This window comes from Sus scrofa, chromosome 1, assembly GCF_054392235.1.
Source record: "Sus scrofa isolate SSC_HxYL_T2T_F1_AM1 chromosome 1, Sscrofa_HxYL_maternal_Yorkshire_Landrace_v2.0, whole genome shotgun sequence".
Lineage (NCBI taxonomy): Eukaryota > Metazoa > Chordata > Mammalia > Artiodactyla > Suidae > Sus > Sus scrofa.
The window spans coordinates 134,048,487-134,068,960 of NC_139383.1; the positions used below are offsets into that span (position 1 = coordinate 134,048,487).

A 20,474-nucleotide genomic window follows, 5' to 3' on the forward strand; every position below is an offset into this window, starting at 1 on the left:
TCAAGGAACTAGCAAGAGATCAGAGAGCACAAGAAGAAAGGAAAATCATAGCATTTCTTCCCTATTGCCCTGCTGATTCTGCCTGGGTACAGCTTCTCCCAAATAACTTTTCTCAACAGCACTACCTCTTCCTGGTCTTAAATAATGTTATCTATACCCCTTGTCCCTTCAGGTCTAAGCATGTTAAAAAACTTTTCACTACCTTCTTGTCTTTGAGTACTGTAGCATCCTTTGTTGAATCTAAATCCTGCTCACATTAAGGTAAATTATCCCTTCCTAAAGTCTCTAAGGTGGACCACTGAAGCAGAATTCTGTTTCCTGCAAGGATACTGACTAATAAAGTGTTTATTGCAAAGTGAGGTATATAAGAATATCCATTTTACAGAGAATGCCAAGCAACTGCATTTTGTACTGCCCACCATGCAGAAAAAGCACTTTGTAGCAAATCCGGTGGGTCCTGTAAGCTCCCCTGCCATGTAGACGTTATGATTCAGTAGATCCTATGGTGCTTGAAGTCTCTGTGGCTGAGAGGGATGCTGATTGCAGTTTCTAGCTAGCTCCTAGAAGGGAATTGCAGTTCATTTGCCTAAGATTTTGGAGCAAAGCCACACCTGCTTCTGCCAGATATTCTTGACTTGCTAATGGGCCCAGGGAGAAATAAAATACTTGAGAGTGTGACACCAGGTGTCACTTTGATTTCAAGTGTTTGTACCAGCTGGGCACTATCTGGGTTAGAATTATAAGTTTCAAAATAGAAATTATTTATAGGAAACTGAATCTGAACAGGTAGGGGAGTCACAAGTCAATTGAATGAGAAGATGACTCAGACTCCTGCAGGTTACTCCTACTTATGTGTTGAACCTCCCTCAACCCACAAATGAGGAATCCTCTGAAGAAAAGGTGCTCAATAATCAGATGGGTCAGGTGTATGACCTCTCCTATGGATGGATGGGTATAAACCTCTTTTCCCAGTTACCCTGGTGCATGTTTCTTGGGGCCATGTACTAATCATGAATGCAATTAAATGGAGAATATTTGGCAGAAGCAGGAATGGCTATTGCTCCAAGCTTGATCTGGCTACTGTCACAGATGTCCAATCAACCAATACCAGAGGCAGTGCTGAGCTCCTGATATGCCATCATTCTATAGGAACACCAGCCTGGTAGCAGGGTGATTACACTTAATTCTTTACATTATGGAATAAGTGATGATTTGACCACATAGAAACAGATACATATTCTGGAAATGGGGTCCTCTTTTCTAGTCTTCACTGCTTCTACCATTATCACCATACATGGCCTTATAAAATGCCTTATTCTTTGCCATAATATCCAACACTATATTTTGGTCTTTGACCAGGAAACTCATTTTACAGCAAAATAATTGTCACAGTAGATTCATAGCCATGAAATTCATGTTTCCCCACATGTCCCATCACTGGTAAGCATCTGCCCTGAGAGAATGATGGAATAGCTTCCTGGAGGCTCAGTTACAGTGCCAGCTGGGAGACAGTATTGTTTGAAACTGTGGTACTGGCCTAACAGATTAAACCATCAGCCAGTATATGGCTCCATATTCTCAAAAGCCAGAATATGAAGGTCCAAGAACTAAGAGGTAGAATTGAAAGGAATCTTTCTCATTATTTTACCTAATATTCTATTTTAAGGTTTTTATTTCTCTTTCCTGAAAGTATATACACCTTGTATATACTGGGTGACTTTGAAGACTTTGCTTTCCAAGGAAGGAATACCTCTGCTAAGAAATATAGCCATCTCTCTAGTAAATTGAGATTTGAAACTACACCCTTGTCATTGTTTACTCCCAATGCCATTGACCTAACTGGCAACATTGAAGTTTAATCTACTGGCTAGAGTAATTAACTGTGATTAACAAGAGAAAATGAGGCTGTAAGCACTGGTCTGGAATCCAGGATATTCACTATAGAGCCTTTTATCACTTACATGTCCCATAAAAATAGTCAGTAAAACAATGTGGTCGCCAAGAACTGTGACAGACTCACCAAGAACTGTGAGTTACAAGTCCTATGATATAAAGATTTAGGCCATCTCATGAGACAAAAATTCCTGTCCTGCAAAAATTCAGCAAAGTGTACTTTGAGCATGGAATGGATAATAGAAAAAGGAAATTATAATGATCAAATTTGGTCTCATGACCAAAGGCATGTAGTACCCAGTGAACATATTTTATGTCAGTTGAACATCTTTCCTCTCATGCCCCTTGCTATCTTATATGAAAACTACTGATGGTGGGTAACATTAAAATTTAGGTTTCAGTTGGGAGTTTGAATGAATTGCTGACACCCTGTTGAAATTTAAGTCATGATAGACTGTGGTTTCACTGATGCTGGGGAGGCAGTTTTCTTTATCTGAGCAAAAGCCAAGAATGGATGCTGAGTAGCCATGGTGTTCTGATACTTTTTGCTTCCTGGATCTATTTTCTTTCCTTTTGTGACTTACACTTTTGTCATGGATACAGAACTGGATACAGGTTCTTTTGTGGTCTGATGTAAGCAGAATGCACTCAACCAGAGGCTCCTGTAGGGTTCAGGTTAGGTGAGAGAAAACTGTATTTCTTCCTTGTTTTCCCCCCCGCTTTTGTGCCATGCCTCTGGCTGCATCTTTGCACATATGGCTCTTGGTGGGCACCTATCCTCACAGCTCCAGTACTCACTTGTCTCTGGTGACATTTTCCATCCTCTTGTCCCTTCATGACTTCCCCTGATTTTTATGTCTCTGCTGGTGCATCTCTTGCTTTATTTTGTGTATATTTTAACCTTAGTTATATTTCTGTAAATATACTCTTTATTAAGTTCTTTACAGTTGAACCTCTGAGAAGAATCACAATTCCTTTCAGAATTATCTCTAGTAACACTGCCATTCACTGATTTATTGTATATAAGAAACATAAAAATTAACTCAAAAAATTTTAAAGGGAAACTTTGGCAAAAATATGGCTGGAAAATGGACACTAAGAAAAAGGCAAAGATCACAATATTAATAGCAAGTTAGTTTTATTTGTGGTTGGAAAAAATTTCTAAATGAGACAAAGGCAGACATATATTAATTAAAAAGATAGTTTACATAAATAACTATTATAAATATTCATTTATTAAATACTATGTCTACAAAGTTCATAAAGTAAAAACTTTAGAAAGTAGAAACATACTTTTCAAAGAAAACTTATAGTACTTTTTTCTCAGTTGATGAGAGATTTACTAGGAAAAACATAAGTGAGATTAAGGAGGACATAACTAATGAGGGAGAAGTAATATTTGGATATTCATTCAAATGCTCATGGAATAAGCTGAAGTCAACAAAGTATTTGGCCTCCAGGAAGATCTCAGGATATTCAAGAAAGGAAAAGCAATGCAGAACTTTGTCCATGATGACAGTGTAATAAGACTAGAAATTAATAACACCTGTAAGCAGAAAATTTATACCACCTTGTGTAAAAGTCTCTCAGTCATCTCATTGGATCAAAGATCAATTCAAAATTAAAACTGAAATCTAACTAGGAAATAATAATGAAGCACCATGCTTTAAAACATTGAACATAGTTATAGCAGTATTCTAAGACTGGTTACTTCAAATATTTAATATAAAAAAAGTTAAATTAATAAATTGAACATTCAAATAAAGAATTAAAAATGGAACAATGAAATGGATCAAAAGAAAGGACAAATGAGGAATAAAAATAGAAATGGAAATGAATGAATTAGAAAATGGAAAATGATATAACTATTGAATGAGTCCATGTTCTATTCTTAAAAATTAAAAAAAATTTAAAAATATAAACTACTACTTAAGCTTATTAAAACAGCATAAAGGAGAGAGTCCTAAACTAAGCACACAAAGTTATAAAATAGAAAAGGGAAATTACCATGAATTATGGATAAAGGTGTAGTTCTGTTTCTATCTATCCACTTAAATAGATACTGAGCTGATTCTGATTTGAAAAATTAAGATTATCTATCTATCCATCTGTCTGTCTATCTCTCTATCATATTTGCTCAAACCAGCATTAGTTCAGTACCCATTTAGATAGATAGATAGACACTGATTATTGAAAAAACAAAACTATCTGAAGTAGAAGGAACTTCTGTATTTTGATGTTGCTTGCAATTTTCAATTTCTCTACTTCATTTACAATTATTCTATATTTTGTTGAACAAGCATTATATATTTATAACCTAAATATCCAAATATATACAAAAGGTCAATAATGTATTATTTTAAAATACAAATATCAAATTTAGAAAAAAAAATAAATAATGATACCATATAACTTTTCCATTTTCAACAAACATGTCTAGGCTAATAGCCCTTTTAAGGTCAGGATTTTATAACTAAAATGTAAGGTAATAGGTGCATCTATGTTGACTGGGTAGTACACAGTCATTCATTGTCATGGAGCCCTAAATATTAGCTATTTTAATGTGTACATATATAATAATATGCTGCTGAGAATTTTTGGCTCATTTTAAAATTTCTTTTTTATTATTACAAAACAGTAATGTATACTATTCATATATTCATTGTAGCAAAATTAGAAAATGCAGTGGAGCAAAATGGGCTAAAATATTCCCACCACCTGAAGATCACCATTGTTAAAACATTTTCCCCTAGCCTTGCATACTATTTTTTATCAAATGTAAATTTCCTATATTGTTGCTTTGTAACCTGCATTTCAGTCAACAGTCTTCATGTTTATATTTTTATGTAGTTTCATTGCATATATATTACCTAAACTATAGATTCCTTCAATTAATTAAAAATGTTACTTAGGAGTTCTCATCGTGGCACAGCAGAAAGGAATCCAACTAGGAACTGAGGCTGCGGGTTCAATCCCTGGCCTCGCTCAGTGGGTTAAGGATCCAGTGTTGCCATGAGCTGTGGTGTAGGTCACAGACACAGCTCAGATCCCGAGTTGCTGTGACTGTGGCGTAGGCTGGCGGCCACAGCTCTGATTAGACCCCTAGCCTGGGAACCTCCATATGCTGCGGGTGCTGCCCTACAAAGCAAAAAATAAATAAATGAATAAAATAAAAATTAAATAAATAAATAAATAAAAATGTTACTTAGAGCTGATTTCTTCAAACCATATTAATGCACTACCATAAATTATATCTGATTGTCATGCCCTTTAAATTTCTTTAGGACTCACTTGACCCACTTTCACCTTTTTATGACACTGATTTGTTGAAGGAATGGGGCCAATTGGTTTCCAAAATGCCCTGCCTTCTGGGCTTGTCTGATTGCTTTCTTGTGGAATCATTTAGTTTGTATTGTAATACCTACAGTTATACCTTAAGCCTTCATGGTTTTGAGTTATACATTCTTGACTAGAATAAATCTTTTTTTTTTTTCTTTTTTTGGTCTTTTTGCCATTTCTAGGACCCCTCCTGTGGCATATGGAGGTTCCCAGGCTAGGGGTCTAATCAGAGCTGTAGCCGCCGGCCTACGCCAGAGCCACAGCAAAGGGGCATCTGAGCCGAGTCTGCAACCTACACCACAGCTCATGGCAGTGCCAGATCCTTAACCCACTGAGCAAGGCCAGGGATCAAACTTGCAACCTCGTGGTTCCTAGTCGGATTCGTTAACCACTGAGCCATGAGGGTAACTCCTTGACTAGAATAAATCTTAAGTGATATTTTGTACCTCATTGTGCATCACATGACAAAATACATAGTATCAGTTTGATTCAGTTAGTTATGGTAAGATTGATCACTGGTTTATATGATGTTTGATATTTCTGTTGTTCAGTTAGATAGTTCCCCTTGCAAGTATGGGACTCTATGAATATGTGCTCCCCATATAAAATATTTATTTGTTGGATTTTTGACAATTGCTTGAGTTGATTCTTTCATTGAGGGCTGGCAAAATTACTTTTTCTTAAATCAAATTATTCCTTCTTTATATTAGCTGATAATGGGAATACCTGTAAAACAGAGCTTTCCCTCATCAACTTGGGCTATTTTGTTGTCTTAAAATATAGTTCTTTACTGAAAGGACAATGTGAATACTTAAATCTTTATATTTAGTTATCAATTTTCAAAGTAAGGAGTTGTTTTAATACTGGCCTCATAGGATAAAGGGTCACAAATGAGCTTTTCCCAGCTTTTCCTTTTAAAAATCATTATGGATGCTTTGATTTTTATTGATCCAATGTGTTCCAGTCCACTGAAATCATTTTTCTTTTTGATGCTGAAGTTGTCACAAAATTGACCAGTGGGAGATCTTTCAAGTTGTGTGTTTGATCCTTTTGACATATCCTGTTTTTCTGCTGAAAAAAAAAAAAAGATACCATTTTATTTTAATGTTTATCTTTTAAAAATTTTCCGTTGGAATAGAATATATATACATTAACTCGTACAACTCATAAATATATAGCTCAGTGAATTAGAGAAGAATGAACACACTCCTGAAACTACCATGCTAGGTTAAGAGATAGAAGATTAGCAGGACCTAGAAGGCTCTTCATGGCCCGTCCCAATCACTGTCCTAGCCCTTCCCCCAAAATGTAGCCACTATCCTAACTTCCAGTTTAAAACTTTGTATGGATTTAAAATTTTATATGAATGTATCAATACAGAATGTGCTTGTTTGTATTTGTTCCCTTTGCTCAACATTGTGATTGAGAGTCACAGACATTATTGTGTTTTTATCATATTTATTTTGTTAGATATATAGTAGTCCAATAATGTGTATAACACTATTTTTCTTTCTTGTCTTGCTAGACATTGTTTTCAGTTTGAGGCTATTATAAATAATTTTTGTGAACATTTGTGAAGTTTCTTTTTAGTGCATATGTGCATACATTTCTGTTCAATATATTAGAAATGAAACTGCTGAGTCATAGAGTAATTGTATGTTCAAATATAGTAGATACTCTGAAACCCTTTTCTAAAGTTTTTGTTTCATTTGCATCCCCAAAAAAGCATTGAAAGAGACTTTTAGTTACTCCAAAACCTCATCATCACTTTAATTTTTTTAAGCTATTCTGGCAGATGTGTAGCTGGTTTTCATAGTAGATTTAATTATTATTTATTTTGGGACTAGTGAATATAAACAACGTTTCAAATGTTTATTGGATATTTAGATAGCTTCTTTTGTTAACTGCTTCCCCAAAATTCTTACCATTTTTCTATTGGGTTGTCTCATAGTTGGAATTTTTATGTATTTCTTCATGCCAGCCATTTGTCAGTTGTATGGATTGCAAATAATATTCTCCTAGTCTTTTTAGGCTTGCTTTTTAACTACTACTGATGCCTTTTTTAGGGACTACAATACTTACTTTTAATGCAGTTCAAATTATTAATATTTTTATGACCTATTAAAAAATCTTTGCCTGCCAAGGGCCTAGAGATATTCTTCCGTGTTATCTTCTAAAATTATTATTGCTTTATCTTTCCCATTTCCCATTTACAAAAAATGAAAATGATTTGGGACAATGTTGAGTGGTAAAAGTTTTGATTATTTTTTTCTTATGGATACTCAGTTTCTAGGCACTATTTATTGAAAAGATTATCCCTTCTCCACTGCATTGCCCTCTTTGTCATAAAATCAGATCGGTTCATTAGTGATATTAGCCTGTCCTTTTCTTTTTTTGTGTGTGGTATCATTGTCTGGTTTTGGTATCAGGGTGATGGTAACCTCATCGAATGAGCTTGGGAGTGTTCCTTCCTCTGCAATATTTTGAAAGAATTTCAGAAGAATAAGTGATAGCTCTTCTCTAAATGTTTCATAGAAATTACTTGTGAAGCCATCTGGTCTGGGACTTCTGTTTGGTGGAAGTTTTTTAATCATTGTTTCAATATCAGTACTTGTGATTGGTCTGTTCATATTTTCTATTTCTTCCTGGTTTAGTCTTGAAAGGTTATACCTTTCTTAAAATTAATCCACTTCTTCTAGGTTGTCCATGTGGTTGTCCATTTTATTGGTATATAGTTGTTCTTTTTTTTTTTTTTTTTCTTTTTAGGCCCACACCTCCAGCATATGGAAGTTACCAGGGTGGGGTTGAATCAGAGCTACAGCCACCAGCCTATGCTACAGTCACAGCAGTGAAGGATCTGAGCCACATCTGTGACCTATGCCACAGCTCGCAGCAACGCCAGATCCTTAACCCACTGAGCAAGGCCAGGGATCAAACTGCATCTTCATGGATACTAGCCGGGTTCTTAACCCACTGAGCCACAATGGTAACTCCATTGATTTTTCTTTTTCAGGACTCTATTCTGTTAAATTGGTTTACCCACCCTTGCAATAGTCTTTCACTTTCTTCTTTACTATATTTTGTATAATAGACCTTGATATCTGGTAATGGCACTTAATTTTTATTTTTAAATTTTGTTTTCATTGTTTAAACAATTTTTATTAAAGTATAGTTGATTTACAATATTCTGACAATTTCTGCTATGTAGCAAAGTGACCTAATCATACTTATATATGCATTCTTTTTCTCATATTATATTCCATTGTGTTCTATCCCAAGAGATTGGATATAGTTCCCTGAGCTATATAGTAGCACCTTATTGTTTCTCCATTATAAATATGGTAGTTTGCATCTACTAACTCCAGACTCCCAGTCCATCCTCTCCCTCTCCCTTGGCAACCACAAGTCTGTTCTCTATGCCTATAAGTCTGTTCCTGTTTTGTATATAAGTACATTTGTGTCACATTTTAGATTCCACATATAAGTGATATCATATGGTATTTGTCTTTCTCTTTCTGACTTCATTTAGTATGAGAATCTCTAGTTCCATCTATGTAGCTGCAAATGGCATTAATTCATTCTTTTTTATGGGTGAGTACATTACATTATATATATGGCCCACATCTTAATCCATTCATCTGTCTGTGGCTTGGCTATTGTGAATTGTGCTTCTATGAATATATGGGTGTGTGTATCTTTTTAGTTGTAGTTTTGTCCAGGTGTATGCCCAGGAGTTGGAATGCTGGATCATATGGTAGTTCTATATTTAGTTTTCTGGAGAACCTCCTCCATACTATTTTCCATAGTGGTTGGACCAGTTTACATTCCCAGAAAAGGATTCCCTTTTCTTCACACCCTCTCCAGTATTTGTTATTTGTAGACTTTTTAATTATGGCCTTTCTGATTGGTATGTGGTAGTACCTCTTTACGGCTTTGATTTGCATTTCTATAATAATTAGTGATGTTGAGCATTTTTTCATGTGCCTACTGGCCATCCGTATGTCTTCATTGGAGAAACGTCTATTTAGTTCTTTTGCCCATTTTTTGATTGGATTGTTCTTGTTGTTGTTATTGAGTTCTATGAGTTGTTTGTATGTTTTGGAGATTAAGCCCATTTCGGTTGCATCATTTGCAACTATTTCCTCCCATTCTGCAGGCTGTCTTTTCATTTTTTTCTTCTTTTTTTTTTAATGGTTTCATTTGCTGTGCAAAAGCTTGTGTTTGATTAAGTCTCATTGGTTTATTTTTGTTTTTATTTCTATATCCTCGGGAGAGGCTAACTTAGGAAAACATTTGTATGGTTGATGTCAATGTTTTATCTTTTTACCTGTGTTCTTTTTTTTTTTTTTTTTGGTCTTTTTGCCTTTTCTAGGGCTGCTCCTGCACCATATGGAGATTCCCAGGCTAGGGGTCTAATCGGAGCTGTAAATTAGACCCTTATGCCAGAGCCACAGCAACACGAGATCCGAGCCATGTCTGCAACCTACACCGCAGCTCACAGCAACGCCGGATCCTTAACTCACTGAGCAAGGCCAGGGATCGAACCCGCAACCTCATGGTTCCCAGTCGGATTCATCAACCACTGAGCCACGATGGGAACTCCTACCTATGTTCTCCTCTAAGAGTTGTATGATGTTATGTTTCATGTTTAAGTCTTTAAGCTATTTTGGTTTATTTTTGTGCATGGTGTGAGAGTGTGTTCCAGTTTCATTAATTTACATGCAACTGTCCAGTTTTCCCAGAATCATTTGCTGAAGAGACTTTCTTTTTTCCATTTTATAGTCTTGCCTCTTTTGTCACAGATTAATTGACCATAGGTGTCTAGGTTTATTTCTGAGCCCTCTATTCTGTTCCATTGGTCCATGTGTCTGTTTTAATACCAGAACCACACTGTATTGATTGCCGTAGCTTTATAATATTGTGTGAAGGCTGGGAGAGTTATGCCTTTTCATTCCCCCTCCCCCTTCAGGATTGCTTTGGTAATTCTGGGTCTTTTATAGTTTCATATAAATTTGTGGATTGTTTGTTCTAGTCTGTGAAAAATGTCATGGGTATTTGGATAGGGATTACATTATATCTCTAGATTGCTTTGGATAGTTTAGCCATTTTAATGATACTAATTCTTCCAATACAGGAGTGTGGGATATATTTCTATTTCTTTGAATCCTCTTTAATTTCCTTGATTAATGTTTTATAATTCTCAGCATGTAAATCTCTCACTTCCTTAGTCATGTTTATTCTAGGGTATTTAATTTTTTGGAGGTGCAATTTTAAAAGGAATTGCTTTTTTACATTAATTTTCTAATATTTCATTGTTAATATACAAAAATGCAACTGATTTCTGAATGTTAATCTTGTACCCTGATACTCTGCTGAGCTAATCTTGTACCCTGCTACTCTGCTGAGTTCATGTAGTTTTTGCGTGGGGTCCTGAGGGTTTTCTGTATATAGTATCATGTCATTTGCATATAGTAACAGATGTTTACCTCTTCTCTTCCAATTAGGATACCTTTAATTTCTTTTGTTTGCCTGTATGCTGGGGCTAGAACTTCCAGTACAATGTTGAGTAAAAGTGGTGAGAATGGGCATTCTTGTCTTGTTCCAGATTTTAGCAGGAAGGCTTTTAGCTTTTCTCCATTGAGTATTTTATTGGTTGTGTGTTTTTCATAAATAGCTTTTATTACATTAAGATATGTTCCACTTTGGTTAAGAGTTTTTATTATGAATGAGTGTTGGATTTTGTCATATGCTTTTTCTGTGTCCATTGAGATGATCTTGGATGGTTTTTGACTTTTCTTTTGCTAATGTAGTGTATGATGTTGATTGATTTGTGTATGTTGAACCATCCTTGTGAACTTGGGATAAATCCACTTGATTGTGGGATATGATCTTTTGTATGTGTTGTTGGATTCAGTTGGCTGAAATTTTGTTGAGAATCTTTCTGTCTTCATCGATAATATTAGCCTATGATTTTCTTTTTTTGGGGGTAGTATATTTGGTTTTGGTGTAAAGATGATGGTTTCATAGAATGTCTTTGGGAGTATTCTTCATTCTTTTGCAAACATTTAAGGGTGGGTATAAGCTCTTCTTTGGTATAATTTGCTTGTGAAGCCATCTGGTCTTGGACTTTTGTTGGTTGGAAGTTTTTAAATCACTGTTTCTATTTCAGTACTTGTGATTGGTCTTTTCCTTCTTTCTGTTACTTCCTGGTTCAGTCTTGGAAGATTGTACCTTTCTAAGAATTAGTCCGCTTCTTCTACATTGTCCATTTTATTGGCATGTAGTCGATTGTTCTTTTTCATGACTCTATTCTATTAATTGGTTTAACCACCATTGCAATAATCTTTCACTTTCTTCATTACTCTAGTTTGTTAATAGGCCTTGATACCTAGTAATGGTACTCTATCCTTCTTTTTCAAGATGTTAGCTATTATTAGCCTTTTGTATTTTCATCTAAATTTTAGAGTCAGTGTATCTATTTTTTAAAATAACAAGCTTGCTAGAACTATGATTGCTGATGTATCGATGGATTAATTTAGGAGGATGAATAAACTTACAATTTGGGTTTTAAATCTATGAACAGTTTTTATCTCTGTTTAGGTGTGATTCAGTTTTACTCAATAGTGCCGTGTAGTTCTGTAGAGATTTTACATATATTTGAGTAGATTTACTTCAAAGTATTTGGTTTTATGGTATTATTCTAAGTAGTATAATTTTGTGTTTCAATTTTCTATTTGTTTTATAAAGAAATAAAATTTTAAATATTGGCCTCATATCAGAAACAGAACTACCTGTGTTATTTCTAATAATTTAGTAGAAAATTCTCTTAGACATAATATGAACACAAATATATAATTGGTAAAAAAAATTAGCACTTTACACTTTCTAATCATTACTCTTTTATTCCTTGTCTTATTGCACTGACTATGAATAAAAAAGGCTGAAATAGAATAGAAGTAATGAGAGTAAGCAATCTAGCCTCACATTTTATCTTAGAGGGAAAATTATTTATGTTTCACACTAATGATAAAGAAAAGTTTTCTCATACATTTTTTCTCATAGTTTTGAAGATTATGTGTGTCACATTAAAAGTCTGTCTTCAGTAGTTCTCTGAGGTCTTATATAAATTTGTTTTGATTTCTAAACTGTGCCATCCTTAAAGATTTTAGAAAATTGTTTGATTTATCTTTTCATTCACTTTTTAATTATGCCAATTGATTTTTAAATATATTTTTGAAAAATCTTAGGGGACAGGATAACATTTTAAACTGACAGGAAAGTTTTAAGTAAAGTACACGAAACCACTTTACATTCAAATTGTCCAAATTCTGCGCATTTGTTTATGATTTTCCCTCTTTCTCTTTCTTTCCAAATTATTTAAGAGTAATTTGCCTTATTGCCCCCTTTATTCCTAAACTAATCAGTTTGTTTTCCTAAGAACAAGGACATCTCCCCATAACCACAGTGCAGTTATCAAAATCAAATTTTACTTACTGACATTTGAACATTAAAATGTCCTTGTAGTTCTAGAATAAAAATAAATCTTTCAGGCTGTATTCAATTTTTCATATGTTATTGGATATGTTTTGCAAATATTTGTGTAGGATTTTTGCATTGCATTGATTTTTATGTTAAAACTGGATTTTGCTTCTCTTTCATGTAGTATCCTGTCAGATTTTCTATCAAGATAATGTTGGCTTTGTAAAATGTGTTGGAAAGGATCTCTGTAGTTTCTATTCTCTGTGTTACAGACTACAGTTATTATTATTTTCTAAATCTTTTAAAAGTTACAGGTGAATTTTGGCATGTAGTACTCTAAACTTGAATATAGTAAAATTTTAAAATCATTAATATATATCAGATTACTCAGATTTTTTCTTGTGTCTATTTAATAAATAGTTTTCTTGAGATTTATCTATTTATTCTAAATATTCAAATTATTGCCATGAAGTTGTTCATAAGGTCATCTGAATAAATTTTTAAAAATCATATTTATTGATGCATAATCTCAAATTCACCCCTTTTAGGTATTCAGTTCCATGATTTTTTTTAATTAAAAAAATTTTTTTTGTCTTTTTGCCATTTCTTGGGCCGCTTCCACGGCATATGGAGGTTTCCAGGCTAGGGATTGAATCAGAGCTGTAGCTGCCAGCCTACACCAGAGCTAGAGCAACGCGGGGTCTGAGCCGCGTCTGCAACTACACTACACTCACGGCAACGCCAGATCCTTAACCCATTGAGCAAGTCCAGGGATAGAACCCGCAACCTCATAGTTCTTAGTCAGATTCGTTAACCACTGAGCCACAACGGGATCATTTCCATGATTATTGACAAATGTATACAATCATGTAACCCCCATCAAATTCAAAATATAGACTACTGTCATCATTCCAATAAGTTTCTTCATGTTCCTTTGTACTAAATCCCCAAACCTTTCCTACATGTACGCCCTGGCGACCACTAATCTGATTTATGTCTTTTGCCTTTCCAGGATATCATATAAGTAGAATAAAATAATTTGTTGCCTTTTGTGTCTTTTGTGAGATTAATTAATTTTCTTAAGTGGATTTGAAGTTTGTCCATTTGTTTGCTAAAATAAATCTTTTGTATCTATATCACAATTTGTTTACCACTGGCTGGCGTGATACATTTGCATTGTTTCCTGTTTCAGGGCATTGTGAGTAATGATGCTATAAACATTTGCACATGGGTATTTACATGAACTTTTCCAACCCCGCTTTTGGTACAAATTCTGAGAAGAGGAATTTCTAAGCTGTATGTAAGTATATGTTTAAAGTTATAAGAAACTGCCTAACAGTTTTCCAAGGGAAACTATTATTTTACATTCCCACTAACAGAGTAGAATTCTGCTCCATATGCTCATTAACATTTTCAGTTTTTTTTTAATTTTTAAATGTTAGTCAGTTTAGTACAGGTACACTGGCATCCCATGATTTTAATTTGCATTTATCTAACAAATAATAATGCTAATCATCTTTTCATGTGTTTATTGGCCATTTGTGTATCTTCTTTGGTGAAGTGTTTTGTTCAAATCTTTCTCTCCTTTTTAATTAAAAATTTTAATTTGTTTCATATTCTGCTAATGTTTTACATCTTAAAACATTGGCAGGAGGATCAAAGACTATTTAATTCAAACATACCGGCAGGATCTGTAGTGTTTTATAATAGCTGTATTACCAATAACAGGTGTAGACTTGTTATTACTGATTAAAAGTCTGAGGAAGAATAAGGAACAAGCACTTTTGAGTTATTAGAGTACTTATTTACCTGGATTGGATTTACAAACCAAAATTGGTTCTTAGCTACATGTTTTTGGTTGTGCTCAATGAACAACATCATCAGGAGATAATTCCAAACATACTAAAAAATAGTGTGTTTATTTTCAGTCCACTTCTGTCCCTTTACAGTTGTCTAACTTCCTGTACACTTACTCCTGGCAATTACTTTGTGATTCTCTCATTCATTTTCAAGTCAGGATCTTAAGCTATTTTTTTTTCCTGGATTTCTTGAACTAATGTTATCTGTGAAAATTATGCTTTGAAAAGCAAAACACAAAGCTAACCAGAAGTCAAAAATTTGATGAGCAGTGAACACTAAGTGTTAGAACAACATACTCTTAGTTTGCATACAGCTCAAATAAGATAGACCATAAGACCCTCAAAAAACAGAAAGTTAAAGATTGGTTTCTTAAACATGTCTTAGACTTAAGATTTTGTCAGGAGTTCCTGTCATGGCGCTGTGGTTAACGAATCCGACTAGGAACCATGAGGTTGCGGGTTCCATCCCTGGCCTTGCTAGGTGTGTTGGGGATTCGGCGTTGCTGTGAGCTGTGCTGTGGGTCGCAGACACGGCTCGGATCCCGCATTGCTGTGGCTCTGGCGTAGGCCGGTGGTTACAGCTTGGGAACCTTCATATGCCATGGGAGTGGCTCAAGAAAAGGCAAAAAGAAAGACATACACACACACACACACACACACACACACACACACACACACACACACACACACACACACACGAGATTTTGTCAGGCTCCAGGTGGGAGGCTGTATCCAGTTGATTTTTACCTTTTTCTCCAATAAGATTTTATCTCAATCAGGGGGAAAATAAGAAAGATTTTTCTTTCTTAAATAAATGGTAGTTATAAAAACAAGAAATGAGCAGATCTCTGCCCTTGTACTATACCAGTTATTTACAACTCCATTGCAAGTCCCAACTGTGCTAATCATCTAGAAGGGACCAAGGGTGGGCCTCTTCTTTGCACAACAGTGCATGCTGTATATGTAATGTGCATTTCTCTCTTTGGACATAACCATTTGAGTTAAAATACTACTATTTCATTAATAAATATGACATTTAAATCGGCAAATTAAAAATCACCACTATGTGTTAAAAATTCCCTCTGATAACACTTCACTATGCAGAACATGGTAATTACTTTGAAAAATCAGCTATTCCAAGGTAACTGGGCAGTTACAATATTTTATCAGGTAAATTACCAGTCACCATCAACACTCATCAAGGACTCATTGGGATTTTATTACAGGTTGACATTTACTTATTTGCCCAATTTTTAAAATTACAACTGTTGCACGATTGCCCCAGGGTGCAACTGTAGAAAATTAGCGCACTAATCACATTAATTATCATAAATAAAAGGTTAGAAAAAGAGCAGCAAGTAATAGCATAGAATTTTTTAAAAGCAACTTAGGGCATCCCTAATAATACCTTAGATTTATATAGCACATTGAAATTGTCAAATCTCATTTACATCTAAAGTTTTTAAGTTTAGAAGCTCTTCCATGGGGCATATTAGTGATACCATTTCAGAAATGAAAAAACAGAAGCTTAAAACAGCTGTTTGGCTGACCTACGATCATACAGCTAGATAGATTTAATAAAGTCAAGTCAAGAACTCAGTCTCCCGAGCTCCCAACACTCCATTTTACCCCCTATGTTTCTCTATCTCTCGATGATGAAGAACAGAATATTTTTTACCTTTTATCATCCAGTCTATCAACACCTTCAGTGAACTGAAGATCCAGAACATCCTGATCTTGTTGGTTCTCTCCACCTCTATTGCTGCCAGTATAGTCTAAACAAACATCATCTCTTGTCTGGACTACTTACTGTGCTAACTTCCTTCCTGTTTGCCCCTAAAAATCCATATTCTACAGAGTAACTCCAGTGATTTAAAAAATGTATATATAAATGAGATATACCATTTTTCTGCTTAAAACGATCTGTGGATCCATGTAATCTGATCCCCTGTCTAATTGCATCTCCTATCACACTCTACCTATGCCTCACTCTGTTCTCTTTTCTTTGATTGTTGAGCGTGCCAAGATTGACCATGCCTCTGAGTCTTTGTTCTTATATTTTGCTCTTTGGGAATGTTGTATTCACAGATTTTTGTAGAACTTGTTTAAAAATGCACCTTCTCCGAGAGGCTTTCTTTTATAACTGCACTTAATCTGGCCTCTCCTTTTACCTCTATCCTTCAATCATCTTTATCACATGATTGATTCTGTTTTATTTGTATAACATATTTCTTTTGCTCTCAGAATTACCTCATCCATTTATTTATTTACTTGTTTACTGTACATCAACTCCCATATGTTGCAAGGCCCATTACAGCAGGGATCTTGTATATCTTGGTCACTTCCTATAACAGATGCTGCTCATTCTCCACTCAGTCTCTTAAGACCATCCTGGAAATCACTTTCCCTTCAGGTGACAGTTCCTATATATTCCAAAGAGCTTTTACCTTCAACACCTTCCTGCCTGAGGGCATTCTCTAGACATTCTTCCTAGCAGGTAAGAAATGCCAGAAAGTTAATGCCTCCAGGTACAACCCTCAATCAGTACATAAAATCAGGAAATCAGAAGCACACAGATTTTTCATTCCTCAGGTTGTCTGTTATAGATAAGAATTATAAGGCATATTTTACATCTTATAGGGTCTCCAGCATAACTGAGCCTTAGGTGCACACAGTAGTAAATTGCTTGTTCATATACATTTCATAGGTCTTCATTTATTTCTCCTTTTTGTAGTTTTTAAATAAAATAAAAAAGATATTTGTAAATCATACTCATTTCCATATCCCCAGTGCATGATTGAATTCATTATCCATTGTACTGTCCCCCCTTCCCTGCTCTTTGTTGCTGTCGTTTTCTATCCTTGCTTGTCTTGTCCATGCCAATGATTTTCCTTTATAATTTCCTTCCCTGGTCCATATTACTTTATTTTGCACCCATGTGATGTTTAACCTAAATTTGCTGGTTTGAGTGTAAGGTGAGCATAGACTGATCTGATGCTTTGTCAGCAATTCCTATGGGGTGTATTTAGATAATTTTTTCACGGCAAATACCTGCTGAGTCACTCCAAATGACTTTAGCTCCTTGTTCTCAATATCCAAGTTTTCCTCTAATTTTGAGTTTGTGATTAACCCCTACTCCCACCACCTTGCCAAAGACTACATTTCCTAGCCTCCCTTGCAAAAGGGTGTGGCTTTGGTTTTGGCCAAAGAATGAGACAGTAAAGAAGATATGGGCAATTTCACATATATGCCTTTGAAAGAGATGAGTTTATCTTTCTCTTTTGATGTCCTCTTTCTTTCTGGATACAATAAGGATGTGATGGTACAACATTCTTGGGTCACTCTGAAAAGAAAAATGCATCTTTGCAGCCTAGATGAAACTCCTTAACAGTATCTGGTTTCTTATGACTATGTGAAATAGGCTGCCATACCAGTGTGGGCTTAATATGAAGGAGATCTAAATTACTTTGTTTCAGCTCATCTTGTTCCATTGAGTTTACCATGGATGGTCCTAATGACTAGAGCTGTCCACTGATTGACATTCTGGCATATTTCCACTCTCCCATCCCCTCTCCTCTCCTCTCCTCCTTGCTTTCTTTTCCTCTCTTCTCTCTCTCTCTCTCGATAGATAGATGGGTGTATGTATATATCCACACTTACACATGCATATGCATAATATATGTAATTGCATATGTATATATTTCCATAATAAACTGCCACAGATGCATAAAAATCAAACACATATAACCAGAACACATAATATATAAAAAGAACATGTTATCTTTCTTAAAGATAGAGTATTGAAGTGTTTTTGCCTCATAATAATGTGATAGGTATTTATTCTCTTTGGAGTTATCTGTGAGGTGTCTGCACAGGTATAATAGTACATGGGGGAAAAAAAGCAATGACATTTTCTATGCTAGTGTTCCCCTCCCATTATAGTCTAGGGGTCCCCAGCTTTATTCTTTTGGAAGATGTTAATATATGATTTGAAATATGAGTACTCTAACAGTGGTTGAAAGATAGTCGTTTTTGGCAATGGTTGTATTAAAATAACACTGGAGAAATTAGAAGCCATGAAAGTTACAATGTATTCTACTCCTTTGGTGGTTACCTCTAAGTCAGTTATGTAATTCCTCTAACTTCACTCTCAGGTGTTCTAATTGTTTTGAAAATGGTAATTGAGAAACTCCATGAACATTTGGATTCTAAGAAGGACATCACTCTGATACTAGTAGACCACCTCACAACTCTATAGCCCACTTCCACTTTCAAACCATGTCTTGTGTGCCTCAGAATAAAGCAGATGGAGTGTGTGAACACACTGGACCACCAACCAGGTTAGTGGTCTCTCAACATCCTCTTTCTATTCTTCCTCGTGTAGTCCTTGGCCTTAGGAATCTGACCCATATATGGAGCACCTCATTGTGTTCCCTTGTCTTTTGGCTTCTGGTGGGGTGTTACCACTGATAAGTAAAGAAGGAGAAAAAAAGACCTCTCTCCCTTGTGGGTGATTACACGGTGAGTGTTCCTCAATAGAAAGTCATTGCTCTGCAGAGTGGCTCTCTCCACACAGGCATTTTTCCTCCAGGTTTTGATAAGTCTGCTGTTCTTTGCCCCTTCGGGCCTAGAGATGGTACCAGCTGCAGGGTACATATAGCATTATCCCTTTTGCTTTATCTACATACACCTTTTAAATGGCTTATTCATTATAAACTTACTCATTATATATCTACTCAGTTATCCCCATTTAAGTGTATCGTACATCTCTCCCTAGTATCCTGACTGGGACAGTTTGCAAATTCATATTTTAGAGAATACTTCAAGAGAGATTTCTTCTTTCTTTCTTATATTTTTCACTTCTTGCACTTGTTGAAATATTACAGCAGATCCAAAAGAGATTTAGGACTGAAAATCATTATGCCAATACTGGAAAGGCATATCATGCTGAGTTCTGTAAATATATTCATATTTCATTGCTATTCACTAAATTCATAAGAACTGCAGTCATTTTTATCTATTTCTGCTTTTTCGATTCCCAGAGAAACCGCTTTTCCCTTGTTGCCTCTTCTTTCTTCAGATGCCTTATTTTTGTTCTAGCTTAAAGCAGATCTCTCCCAGGCTTATTTTTTGGAGGCCAACTTCCTCTTTAGATTAGCATGAATTTTTTTTTCTCTTATTTATCTCTCCTCAGTTTTATCTTATTTATTGAGGTATTACATTTATAGAGTGACTTACAGATATCTGAAATGTGTACACCTATTTAGCCAGGACCTTAATCGGGACACAGAAGATTTCCATTACCTCGTTAAATTTCCTTATGCTCCTTTCCAGTCATTATTCCCCCAACCTAACACAAGAAATGATTTGATTTCTACAACCAGGGTTATAGAAGGTATTATTTCTGTGAGTTCTTAAACTTCGTATAATTGGACCCACACTGTATAGTCTTTTGTGTCTGACTTCTTTCACTCTTTCCATTTTTGAAATTCATCTGTATTTCTGTACTTATTGGTACTTTGCTCTTTTTTATTGCTGCACAGTATTCCATTTTATGAATGTACTACAGTTTGCTTATTCTTCTATTGGTGGACATTTGATTTTTTCAGTTAGGATTCTCTTCTTGCACCTCACATTTTTTGCAATGGTGAATGTCAATGGCAATTAACTGATAAATTAGATTCTCTTCTCCCTTCTATAAGCCTTTCCTTATCATCTGCCTCTTGCCTTGAACTCTGGGTTAATGATAAATATTACTTAGAATTTTACTTTTAAAGAAGATAATTACTTTGATTCTCAAACAACAAAAGATTAATGAATATTGATATACCACTGCACAGAACAATTATAAATTGACATAATTAATAAATAGACTTCATTACAAGTAAGAAGCCAGAAAATTAA

General features: G+C 35.1%; 1 long non-coding RNA gene across 1 annotated transcript in view; it reads left to right on the forward strand.

Annotated features, from left to right (window-relative positions):
* LOC146406377 (uncharacterized) overlaps positions 1-20,474 on the forward strand; it is a 233,139-nt gene that overhangs the window by 91,662 nt on the left and 121,003 nt on the right. Inside the window, exon 3 of the long non-coding RNA XR_014812013.1 lies at positions 13,904-14,011. This is a non-coding gene — a long non-coding RNA (uncharacterized LOC146406377). The remainder of the gene's footprint in view (positions 1-13,903; positions 14,012-20,474) is intronic.